Genomic DNA, 13471 nt, shown 5'->3' with positions numbered 1-13471 from the left:
TTTTAAGACATTCCTGCAGTTTAACTATTGGTGTGTGTTATCTGGCTTCATGTATAGATAAAGTTGGGTGTCATCTGCATAGCAGTAAAAATGTATGCTTTCTCATGATACTGCCTAAGGGAAGCATGTATAATGTAAAAACAGAATTGGTCCTAGCACGGAACCCTGCGGAACTCCATAGTTGACCTTAGTGTGTGAAGCGCACTCTCCATTTACATCAGCAAATTGAAGGCCTGTGGTACATATAGCCAATTATCAGACACAGGTGGTTCATATTTAAAATTGAAGCATTAATTAATGTTAGGACTTACGCAATTATGACTAATGTATTGGCTCATGTATTTCCATGTGTTAAATAATTTAAGGGTAATTTGTTATATCACTGATCTTATTTTCATAATACATTTTTCCTTCTATTTAACTTAGTAACAACATTCCGTAATTTATAATATAGCTGGCAGTTTATTTTATAATTTGATTTACTGCCTAATATTTTGCCTGAATGTGCTCTACAATATGCTCCTTCAATTATCTATCCAGCCATGATGTTCTGACATTTATGACAGTAAATGTTCTCAGTGGTGTAGGTTTTCCAACCACTGGCATAAATAAAGCATGCAGATTTGCCAGTGTCTGCATCAGCCTCCCCTAATGCATTTGATTTGCCCAAGCAAACACCCAGCTTAAGTACATTTATTTTGTAACTGCTTGTTTAGGCACAAAAGCTGTTGTGATGCTGAGAAGTAATTGACTCCATGAACTCATAAATGTATACTTTTTTTCTCTGATATTAGTTAGTGTTATTAATGTGTTTATGAAAATATATAGTTATTAAATATGTATTAACATTATTAGAAATGTTAATCAAAATTCAAAATTTAAAAAGTTTCTGTGTCTTTGTTCTTCAAAATCATAATTAGAAAGTTTAATACACCCTCTGAATACATGTACATGTTTGTTTGTTTTTTAAATGCCACTACACATTACTCAGGAATTTACTTGCTGTATCCTTTGGCCATAAGCCCTATTTTGCTATCCTCAATATCATCCAACCTCGATAGGTAAGAATGCTAGCTATGCTGGGCTTCCAGTGTTCGTTGAAAATGAATGGCAGAGGACAACAAGGTTAATTGGTGTCATAGAGTTAGCAACAGCAAGGGTGCATATCGTATCATCAGCCATTATAGCTGTCTGGGCTCTCATAACAGACTGCTAATCCAGGAAGAGGGACGTCTGGTGGTTGACAATAACGAAAGAATGAAAGAGAGAGAGCAAGGAGAGATGAGTTCTGTGTCTGTGTGTACATCATATACCTCAGGCCAGGTCGTGGTTCACTGGCTGCTGTCCTCTAGATAAGAAAATACAGTAGTTTGTATGCAGATTAAGTAACCTGATGAGTGCCCTTGGTGAAACCAGCAAAGACATGGGTCAGCTTTAAACTGGTAGTTATACATCTTGACATATCCTCTCTTAATGACTTGAGGAAAAAATAAATTTTTGCATTGTGTATGCATGTGAACCGTGTTGTTCTAGCTGTCTTGTTGAGTATTCATAGCCACGAAAAAATGAAATCATCGCATTCATTTCAGTTACACCATTCAAATCATGAAATCCCTTTGCCACCAATCACTGTCTTCCTCAGCAGATGCTGCTGTACCATCTTGTCACATAAATTAATGAATGTCTATCTGGTGTTGATGATGTTCTTCTCAGCAGATGCAGTTTGACTTGTTAGGCCAAAATAAATAATAGAAGCTGACAAACTTCAGCTTGCATCAAGAGCAGACCCTCAAGCATAAAAACTGCGGCACACTTCAGCTAGATTTTCCATCAGCAAGTGGTATGAAATATGCAATAATTATTCTATTAAACATTGCTATATTCAATAATGAGATGGGAAAATTCTGAGCATGCAAGCCTCCAAAGAAAAGTAATGATATCGCTTGGGACAGGCACACGCTAAATACTGTGAGCTGTCTGGAGACAGAGAACCTTGAACAAAGTATGTGTGAATGACTGTGTGTGTGTGTATGTGTGTGTGTGTGTGAGAGTGAGAGAGAAAGGGATCCAGAGAATATGTGTTGGAATGTGACTAAAAGCCAGATCCTTTCTATATGTGTGCACACAAGCATGTGAATACTTATGCATGTAGGTTTTTCTTTCATTTAGGGTAATTAAAAGCTAATATGCAGCAAAATCAGCTTTGCGCTTTCTTCACAATTAGTAGTCATCTATGAAAAAAGCACACACACTTCCATTTTCTTAAGCTGTTACTTAATTATGATAGATTTTCCTCTCATTCTCCTTCGTTTACCCCTCACATTTTTCTGCTTTTCCATAATGAAAACATAACTAGCTGAGTCATTTTTAATCGGCCATGTTATTATGGATTTTGATCAAAATACATTTTTCTTAGCTTACTACAGCTTGATTTAAGACTGTTTTCTTTTTCTTCTTTATCATTATCGGTTTAACTTATTAGGGCTCATTGAATTGTGCGTGGAGTCACATAGAGGAAAAAATGTTGCAAAATGGAAAAAAAAATTTTCCCTCTGCATGGGAAAGTTAGAGTATGTTATCTACAAATTAAATGTTCTGGCCATTGAGGAATAAAGCTTAGATTATGCACTTTTTTCAAAGTGATGCATTAGCTATTAAATATAATGCAAGGCATTCCTGAGAGTGTCATTAAAGCTTAAAAATTTACATTTATGTTTTAAAAAATACCAAAGGTGAAAAATACTTGTGCGGTTTATATAATACATAGCAACATTCAAATGTTACACTTGATAAGAATGTCAGGGTCTCCTTGTCCTGTGTCTATCATATGCTCTCTATTCTAATGTCTAATATAAAGATGATTCACACAAAGTAAAGCTCCTCTCTAGTGGTTCTTTGTGGGCTAAAGGTGATTTACACAACAAAAACAAACTTGAAGTCTCCTCAGTAGTTCGTCTCTGTATTTAAAAGTCCGGTACCACTTTACAATAAGACTCCCCATATAGATGGCTAATAAATAGTTTATAGCTATGTTATTAACTAATCTGTAAATGCTTTATATTTATTTATTAATTTATATATTTCCACCCTGATTTACGAATAAATTCTTTACAAATCCTACCATGTGAATTCATGGATTTTTTTTTCACATTCTGTCTCTCACAGTTGAAGTGTACCTCTGGTGCAAATTACTGACCTCTGTCATCATTTTAAGTGGGGGAACTTGCACAATCGGTGGCTGACTAAATACTTTTTTGCCCCACTGTATTTTGTGTACATCCTTGAACAAACGTTCCAGTTGTCCATCAGGGTGTCAGGAACCAAGCCAAGATGACCATTCAAGAACATGAGGTGTTCCTCCAGCAACTTCTCAGTACGATTTCCTCTGTCTACAGACATGTCCTTTGATGGTCATCCAAGCTCTTTCGATATGTTGTGTATGACTGCCAGATTGAGGATCTACAAACCACCTGCTGTGATTTACAGTGTAGGCATTCTTGTAGGCTCTCCACTCATCACTGATAATGGCACTACCTGACTTAACATGCTGTCTGGTCAGAGGAACAAGGTGGCACCTTGATCGTTTTTCAACAAGTTTTAACATGAACCTTCTTCGCCTTTTCTCTTTAATTCCCATCAGTCCAAATACCCATTTCTTCCTTTTCCATGCATTTCCAAATCGTCCATGTGCATACTGAAAACCAAAAAAAATAAAATTACACAGAATATTTAGAAAGAAACATTCAAAAATGTGTTTGCTTTTTAAAATTTTAGTCATATTCCTGTTATTAAAGTAAATTGGATTTTAACTTCACTACCTAACAGTATGGCCAAGATGTTGGTTGAATACCTGTTTTCTGGTGTTTTTGTTGAAATATTTTATTTTTATTCATAACAATCGTGAGCAAGCAATGACCCGCCTTTCTCATTGCTGCGCACAAGCGTAAACCAAGGATGAAAGACCAGTTCATTCATCGACAACAATCATGCAGAACCAGATTCATGTGGGTTTCATTCTTGGGAAAGCTAGATTTGCACCACCAACTGAACCTACCATACCCAGACTGGAGCTGTGTGCAGCAGTGCTAGCCGTAGAAATTGCTGAGTTTATCGTTCAAGAGATCAATATCCAAATTGATGCGGTTACCTTCTACTGTGACAGTAAAGTGGTGCTGGGCTACATTCATAATCAGTCCAAACGTTTCTATGTGTATGTCCACAACAGGGTCCAGAGAATCTGCCAGTCCACACAACCGAATCAGTGGAGGTATGTACCTACAGAGCATAACCCAGCTGACCATGCTTCTAGGTCTGTTCAAGCCTCACAGCTCACCAGAAAAAACTGGTTCACGGGCCCAGACGCAGATGTTGAGGTACGACCACAAGTTACAACCTGTGTTATAAGTCAAAAGGACAAGTTGCTGGGTTGTGAGAGTTTCACAAAATTCTCTTCCTGGAAGTCTATACAGAGAGGAGTTGCAACACTTATCCATGTGGTTTGTTCTTTTACGGCAACCAGCCGAGGGACCAACAGATGTAATGGTTGGCATTGTTGCCGTAAACCTCTCACAGCTGACGAGTTGTCCAAGGCAACTACAGTGATTCTTCTTGCTGTGCAACAAGCTTCTTTCCTTGAAGAGTAAAGTGCTCCCTCCAAGGGAGCTGGTGTTTCCAAGAGAAGCTCTCGAACGAAACTCAACCATAGATGCAGATGGTCTGCTAAAGGTTGGAGGCAGGTTGGAGGCAGGTTGACGTTAGCTGACTTAAGCGACAAAGAAAGGCATCCAGTCATTCTGCCAGGCAAACACCATGTATCCACGTTGCTCATCAAACACTATCATGAGCAGGTCGCGCATCTAGGTCGTACCATCACAGAAGGTGCAATTCGAGCTGCTGGCATATGGCTAGTTGGCGGCAAGCGATGCATGAGTACTGTTCTTCATGGATGTGTCACCTGTCGAAAGCTTCGTGGGAAAAGAGAGAAACAAATGATGTCAGACCTGCCGCAGGAGAGACTAAGCACTTCACCACCCTTTACCTACACTGGTGTGGACATTTTCGCTGTGATAGCCAGGCGCACAAGAGGAGGCATTGCTCAGAGTAAGCGTTGGGCCATTTTCTTCACTTGCATGAGCACACGTGCAGTCCACATAGCAGTGATAGAGTCTTTAGAGACCTCTTTGTTCATCAACTCCTTGAGAAGATTCTTTGCAATCCGAGGTCCTTCTGAACACTTATACTCAGACTTTGGAACCAATTTCGTTGGTGCTTGCAAAAAATTGTGTCGAAGTCAGAAGTTCAGAGATACACCAACAATCATGGATGTACATGGCATTTCAATCCGTTTCACTCCTTGCACATGGGTGGTGCGTGGGAGCGCATGATAGGAGTTGCAAGGAGAATCCTAGACTCAATGCTGATGCGTACTCCCTCCTCCAGTTTGACCCATGAAGTCCTGTGCATCCTGATGGCGGAGGTGACGGCCATCATCAACTCCAGACCGCTTGTCTCTGTCTCTTCAGATCCAGACATCCCTCAGATACTTACCCCAGCAATTCTTCTCACTCAGAAATAGAGTGTCCCACCTCTTCCAGGGACATTCACTGAGAAGGACCTGTATAAGCAACAGTGGTGGCAAGTGCAAAGATTGGCCGACCAATTCTGGAATGAAAACATGAATACTTGCAGACACTTCAACTTCGTCGTAAATGGCAAGAGTCCAGCCCAAACATTGAAAGAGGTGACGTTGTCTTGATGAAAGATGATAGTACATGCTGGAATGATTGGCCCATGGCTCTTGTAACAAACACTTTCCCCGGCAGTGATGGAAAGGTCCGTAAGATCGAGATCCGGGTCGTCAAAGACAGAGTGGCCAAAATGTTCTTCAGGCCTATAACGGAGGTTGTTATGGTTTCAAAAAAACAGGACTGAAAAGGTTATGTTGTGGTTTGAATATTGATATATGGCATCTTAACAAATACCAGACGGGGAGTGTTCCGCTCTTAATTTTCTTGCAATATAGGCGCTCTTTGTAGTGAGCTAATTTTATTTTTGAAATCTTGAAATTTTTGTTTTATTTTGAAAATTAGTTTCAGGAAGTGACAGGAAGTCAGCCATGTTTGTTTAGTTCCTAGCGGGTCACATGTGGGGAAGGTTTATCCACCGACATTTGCGTTTTGTTTGTGCCATCAAGACCACTGTCTGTAAGTTTTCATTTGTATTGAATTGTAGGATTGTATTTTATATATATTTTGTGGAAATATTTCCTGTAGATAAATACTTTAGTAGCTGTGTGCTAACACTAATGGATGTGTATTGGAATCTATGTTTGTCGTGCTAATGATGCTAAGTTAATTGTAGCTATGTCATTTGTATTTCAGTTTTACTCCATGAGGAAATACATACTAATTAAAAGGAGTTGGACGCTACATCCTGACTTCGCAAGTTATTTCAAGTGGAGTTACGCTACTGCTGAATTGTGTAGCATACACACACAAGGAGAGCAGGATAGTGGTCCCCAATGTTTACCAGGAGCTACTGTCCAACAGGCCAAGTGGAGAGACAGTACTAGCTTTTGCTAAGCAATGTGAGGCTGCAATTCAAGGCAGCGATGAAGTAAAAAACTGAATAGAAAGTATGAAGGCCGCTGGTACTTTGCTTCCAATTCGAAGAGGGAAATCTGTCTGAAATCCTAATTAGTTCTAAGTCGTTTTGTTTGTTTTGAGTATATTGAATTGAGCAAAAACAACCATTTTTCAAAGATCTGTTCATTTATGTGTTCAGTTTCCACACAAGTAATAGATTTACCTGTTAGTTTATTTTATTGTTTTTTTTTTAATATTTTGATTGGTATAAATGTGTGTAGAGTAAATAATACAGCGTGCAGTTTCAGTTGAGGTATAATAATTTATTATATTATAATTATTATAATTTTCCTTTGTTTTATGCCAGTGGTGAATTTAGGGATGGGATTTGTTTCCTTAATATAGTTTTAGCTATCTTTATATATATAGACAGTATATATAAGTGTATATAAGTTTAGCAATGCTAAATAACTGTTGGTGCTTTATACTTTTTATAGTAAAGCCCAGTAATACTTACACATGTTTGTTGGTCATAAATAAATGTTCACATGTTTTAAACTTTACAACGAGGCTCTTTTTTGTCATTTATAAATGTTTAGTAGTCATTAATAAATGGTGTTATACTTTACACTTTACAACAAAGCTCCGATTGATAGTTGTGGATATTTATAATGCATTTATGAAGTCCAATTTTGTATGCTAAAAAATATGTTTACAAGTGCTGATTGTGCTTACAAGATAGTAACTTAGTCTGAAATGTTTAATATAGCAACTCTACATGAAATATATACGTGAACACATTTGGCTCACTATTTGGCAAGAAACCAGCCATGGGTACTTTCTCTTTTTTTTCTGGCTGTGTTCATCATTGCATGTTTAGGTCATTATTTTTGTATTTGCTGTGGTTCCACTGAGTTCAAGATGAGTTATTATGAAGACTACATACACACACAAACACGGTCAAAAAACAAAGAAAAGTACAACATACAACTATCACAAATCAATGCCAGCTCAGCCACTGATCTAGAGAATGCAGGAAAGAGAGAGATGATAGAGTGGCATGCTTTCGCTGAATATGTATATTGCTTGTGAGGAAACTCATCTTAGTGGCAGCCAGCCACACACTGATACAAGTACACTTGTGCTTGACAATTTCCAGGTGAGCTCACTACTTTAGATTGATGGCGTAGACAGAGCAGCATATGTTTCCTCATCTCTCTCTATATATACTGTCCATTTTAGTCTCTCATTGTCTGTCTTTTAGTTTGGTCTATTTGGATCAATCATCAATCTCTTGCTCTTTTTCCATTGCTCTTCCCTTCCTGTTCACTTGTCTTACCTCCCATTGCACACCCTGCTCCCTTTCAATATATTACAGACAATCTCCATTCCACATGAATCCACTTAGCACAATGGAGACTAAACAAATGTGTGTGTCAAACCCAGATGCCGTGATCTCAATGCCGTATAAAGGGACCAATGGAGAAGTGACAGACACTTGCGTAAAAAGGAGAGGGTAAGAAAGAAAGAGGCCAACAAAAAAGCTCATTGGGTTGGATATTTGTGTCTATATAATGTTGGATAAAAGAATGACTGAGAGAATACAACAAAACACAGAATGGCAATTTTTATGCATATATAAAAAAAAACAAAGACTTGTGTGCTGAAAAGATTAGCACACAAGTCTTTGTGTGCTAATCAGCATGTAGTGAGGTACCTTTATACCAAACAGAAAGACCTCAACAAGGAGCACATTTAGAAGAACACTGAGTACTCCGCAGATTAATTGGTGATTTAAAATTGTCAATCTCACGATGGGGCACCAGTACAATTCAATTCAGGTTTGCTTATATATGCCAAATCACAAGAACAGTTACCTCCAGGTGCTTTGTAATGTAAGGTAAAGACACTAAATATAAAGACAAACTGCTCATAATAAAGCAATTTGCAGTGGTGGAATGGAAGAAGATCAGTTATTTTTGTTCTTGTTAAAAATCCTTTTAACAGATAGGAACAGGGAGGAGTGGCCATCTGCCGCAACTGTATCCTGGTGGGGGGGGCACAGGGCAAAAAACAGATTAACAGAGAGTCAAGTCAAGACAAAAATGACATGCTGCGGCATGCTATATAAACATGTGGGGAGTGAGTGGAAGAAGTGCAAGGCATAGTTTCACAGCAGTCTTATATAATATTAATGGATTGGATTTATATAGCGCTTATCAAGGCACTCAAAGCGCTTTACAATGCCACTATTCACTCACTCTCACATTCACACACTGGTGGAGGCAAGCTACAGTTGTAGCCACAGCTGCCCTGGGGCAGAGTGACAGAAGCGAGGCTGCCATATCGCGCCATCGGCCCCTCTGGCCAACACCAGTAGGCGGTAGGGTAAAATGTCTTGCCCAAGGACACAACAACCAGGACAGAGAGCCCGGGGATCGAACCGGCGACCTTCCTATATCAGCATAACTAAGGGATGGTTCCTTGGTCACTTGATCCAGCACTAACTGTAAGCTTTATCTAACAGGAAAGTTTTGAGACTAATCTTAAAACTGCTTCTAGAAACTTTAGAAACTTTAGAAACAACGAGTATGCCTGCAGTCTGACGGAAATGTGCTCTGTTAGGATAATATGGTACTATGAGGTCTTTAAGATATGATGGGGCCTGATCATTCAAGACTTTGAATGTGAGGAGAATGAGTTTAAATTCATTTCCGCATTTAACAGGGTGAACAGAAGCTATTACATATCTCAATTTCTTGTTCATGTTAGTAGTCTTGCTGCAGTCTTGCTGCAGTGTTTTTCTAATTGTATTGTAATTTTACTATGAAAATATTTGGTACATTGTTTTAATTTGTCTTGATGCCAAGAAGTTAGGGGTTGTATACTCCAGCTGCCATGTGAGAGTTTTGCTCCAGTGGACAACTGGGAAGAATAAAGTTGTCAAAAGTTCTGTTTGAGAGTATAATGTACTTAATGATACAGCTGTGGGACTGCTAATAGCTGCTTCTTTTTTTGTTTGTTTGCTTGTTTAAATTTTATTTGAAAATAAATTCAAAATGTCATCTCTATCAAAAATTAATGGAATACCCTGTCAGGCTGTGTCACAGTATATAATGCAGAGAGAAAAGCCGACTCTTATTTCCTTCACTGTCTAGTAAAGACAGATTCAGCACTTCTCAAATTTTTGTTGAACACAGCTTGATACTTGCACAGGGGAATCACAGACAGGTAAGTTTCTGGATCTGACACTGGGGTTCACTGAGAGAGAGGAAAAGACAGTTAGTCAAGGAGAAATGGAGGAAAGTGATCTGAACACTGTTTAGGTGGTTGAGAAGAGTGAATAAACTGGCTTACATGTGTTAGTAGATGAAGCATCTTGGGAATGAGGGCAAAGATGGAGAGTGCTGGAAGTTGTAGGGGGTCAATCAGGTAGGTGGTGAAAATGGGGAATGTTTCAGCGGAGGTTTCCAAAGAGTCCAAGGATCCAGGCAAACAGGGAAAACTAAAATTTAAAAGACTGTAAAGTCATGGGGAAAAGGTTCACAGAGTTCACAGAAGAGCCTGATTACCACACTAGATATGCAGATAATTTGATAGAGACTGAATGCAGGATCTGGGGTGATAAACAGTAAGTAGTTACAGGGACATAGGGGTGGAGGATAGTGCCTCCATCAAAAGATAGGTTATGCCTCCACAACATAGCCTAGGCATCAGGAAGACATCCAAAAAATACAAAATAAAAAAACAAACCAATGCCTACCATGACAGAGCTGAAAAGGAATGTGGGGTTGTTCCTGTCTTCCTCTATCAGTGATGAATAGTAAGATGTCCTAGCTTTATAGAAATCATTTTTATAGTGCAACAAATAATTTTTCCATCTCAAATGGTGATCTTCTCCAAGAGTGCAATGCAATTTCCTCTCCTACTTATAAGTCATCTGTTTTAAGGTGTGTGTATATGAGTATGTGAGGTATACCAGGGAGTCAAATTTCTCTGATTCATTAGTTTCTGTTTCAGAGTGGCCACAGTGTCCAGCATTGCACGTACTGAGTATGAAACACTATTAACAAGATCAAGTTCTGTGGGCGCAAAGTTCAGGCTGCTGCTCAGCATTGTGTTGGCACATGGGATTGAAGGACATAACAAAGAATGAAGCACTTCTTTAAATTTCATCACAGTGCATTAAGAACCACATCTAGTGTACTGAAACAGTTTTTCAAGTGCTTTATACTCTATTATTGTATGTGAAATTAAATGTTATCAAGAAATGATCTGATAAAAAGTAATTTTTTCAGGGAAAAATACGGTTAAATGTTCAGTTTATTTGCCATATGCCAAATATCAGGACGAGATCAAGATTGTGGATAAAATGTCTAAGAAATCAGATAGAAACTCTGAAAAAGAGCCAGGCGGCAAGTAGTTAACAAACCGCAAAACTGATTGTTGCGCTTTCCAGCTAGGGTGCACAAGGCTAAGAGTAAGGCTTTCAAATGAATTATAACTCTGTGTAGATCTTTGGTTTATTACTAAGCTATAGCAAAACATTGTTTGTATGGTCAAAGGAGCTTGCAAAGAAAAGCGTCTGGACTTCTTTAAGTTGCTTGAAGATGTTTCATCTCATCCGAGAGCAATGACCTGGATGACTGAGAACCTTCACAGACATTGTTTGTATGCTTCCTCCTTAGCCTGTGCTACAAGGATTCTGAAAGTATGACTCTGGAGTATTAACTCATTTAAACTAAGATTTTCTTAGCTTCCTGTGAGGCAAAATAATTGAATACAGGGTTTATTAACAAAGAATCATCCAATTTCACAGTTAATTAATTAATAAGAAAGAGGGGATTCTGGACTTTCACGTGGTTGTCTGTTGAATCGACTTATGCTGTTCATTTAAAAGGGGACACATTAAGCACTTGAGAACATTGTAAGTTGTAAAACTTTATATTCACGTATATATTTTAAAATTTATTGCAAACTTCTACATCTATTACATAAAAAATATAGCTTATATATTCTTTCTTATATATTTATATTCTGATATACCCTGTATTTTGATCAAATATTAAATCATTAACAGAGGGCCTTAGAAGAGAGTTACCTGATGGGCCAAATGTAATTGTTTTGCTTTTAGTGAAATTAAAACTGTTCTATTGCTTTTGTTTGCTTTTGTAAGTTCTTTGATAATTTCATGATTTCTCATGAAAACTTCTTTTTGTTTATCTTTAGGTGGTCTGCGACATAATCTCTGGGAGTTTGGGATTTTACGGGTTACAACAGCCATTCTGTTCAAATAAGAAAGGTCTCTATTACAATGAACAATGCTTTTGCTGTCTGTCATTACAGATGATAGAATCTCCTCCACCATTAAGAAGCAGGACGGAGTGAGAACCAAGGCAGAACTGATTGTTGTCTCATGGGATAGCATGGCTGTGGATGGCACGGAAAGGCCTAGCCTCTGAAGTTTCTTTGTGGAAGTAGGATGACAGTCGATGGGGATGCAGATTTCCTTGGGGACCCTGGTCCACTTGAGTTCCCTGCAGTACTCTCTGAGTGGAGAAAAGTCCTATTCATTCAGTGTACTACATTTGTACTACATTTGTTGACCAGCTGGATGTCGCAGCACAGGATGGAATTTTGAAGTTTTCTAGATCTTGTTCTTTCGTCCTGTGGTAAATGATTTTGGCAATCTTTTTTTTCCCATATATGAAAAAGGGGTTAGTGCTTTCAGCAGTCAATTCCTTGCAGTGAGTTCTACTACAACAACCATGGTCACATTCTACCAACTGCACAAATACTAAACAGATTGAAAATATGAATAAGAATCACCTTTATTGACCAATTATGTGTACAAATACAATAGATTAGCTTTGCTCTCATAAAACAGGCACATAGCAGAATAGGCACAATACTGTCACAATACTGTCTATAGTAATAACACAGAGAATAACAACATATATATGTAACTTATTTTCTATCAAAAATTTTGTTTTGTTTTTTAATCTCCTGGGTGGGTGTTATGGGTCTCTCTCTCTCTCTCTCTGTGTGTGTGTGTGTGTGTGTGTGTGTGTGTGTGTGTGTGTGTGTGTGTGGTGTGTGTGTGTGTGTGTGTGTGTGTGTGTGTGCAGACATTCACTGTTTGATGACAAAGACATTTGCCTGTGGCCACTGTTGGGTCACTGTCTGGTTGCTGATAAGTTTATAAAAGTCATTACTTATAATATGACCAAATTGCTCTGTCTGTTTCTATTTAATAGTATGCTGTAATCTGTGTGAGTCCGCAAAGGTTTGCGTTCGCTAATTTAATTTTTTTAAGTGTTTTATCTCGAGCATACAAGGCTGATGCTAGCATGCTAAGTTAGCCTGGTCACTAGCCTGGTAGGGTAAAAGAAATCTATGCCATACTTTGCTAATGTCATACATTCTGCCCTTTTATAAGGGAAGCCAGCCCTAGCAGACACACAACACACACAACTCATTGTTCTCTGTATTCTTGTATTACAACTGGTTGATACTGATACTGAACAGCCACAGATCAAGTACTGTCTCTTGTCTCATCATGTATATAACATGAATGCAGCACTATGGATGATACCTACTACAACCAGCTGATCTACACTATGGCAGCAGTGATCAGTGAGATGCTTGGCCACAAGGACACAAGGAGCAGTACCCTCCATGGTAAAGGAGAATAGGTTAAGGTACAATGAAGAAGGTGAATAAGAAATACAGCAAGCTGTTAATACCTGAGGCCTTGGAAATTGCCAGCTGTATATTGTGTTGGTTAGCCATCACCATTTTGTCCATCTGTATCTGGAAGTCCCACAGGATATTACGTCAGTCATTCTCGACCGCCCTAGGGGGTGTCTCCCATTTTAACTTCGCGT

The sequence above is a fragment of the Rhamphochromis longiceps genome, linkage group LG6 (genome assembly GCF_057381845.1).
Source record: "Rhamphochromis longiceps isolate RC_006_pf linkage group LG6, R_longiceps_female_GT1.1, whole genome shotgun sequence".
Lineage (NCBI taxonomy): Eukaryota > Metazoa > Chordata > Actinopteri > Cichliformes > Cichlidae > Rhamphochromis > Rhamphochromis longiceps.
Note: the sequence above shows the minus strand (reverse complement) of the source record.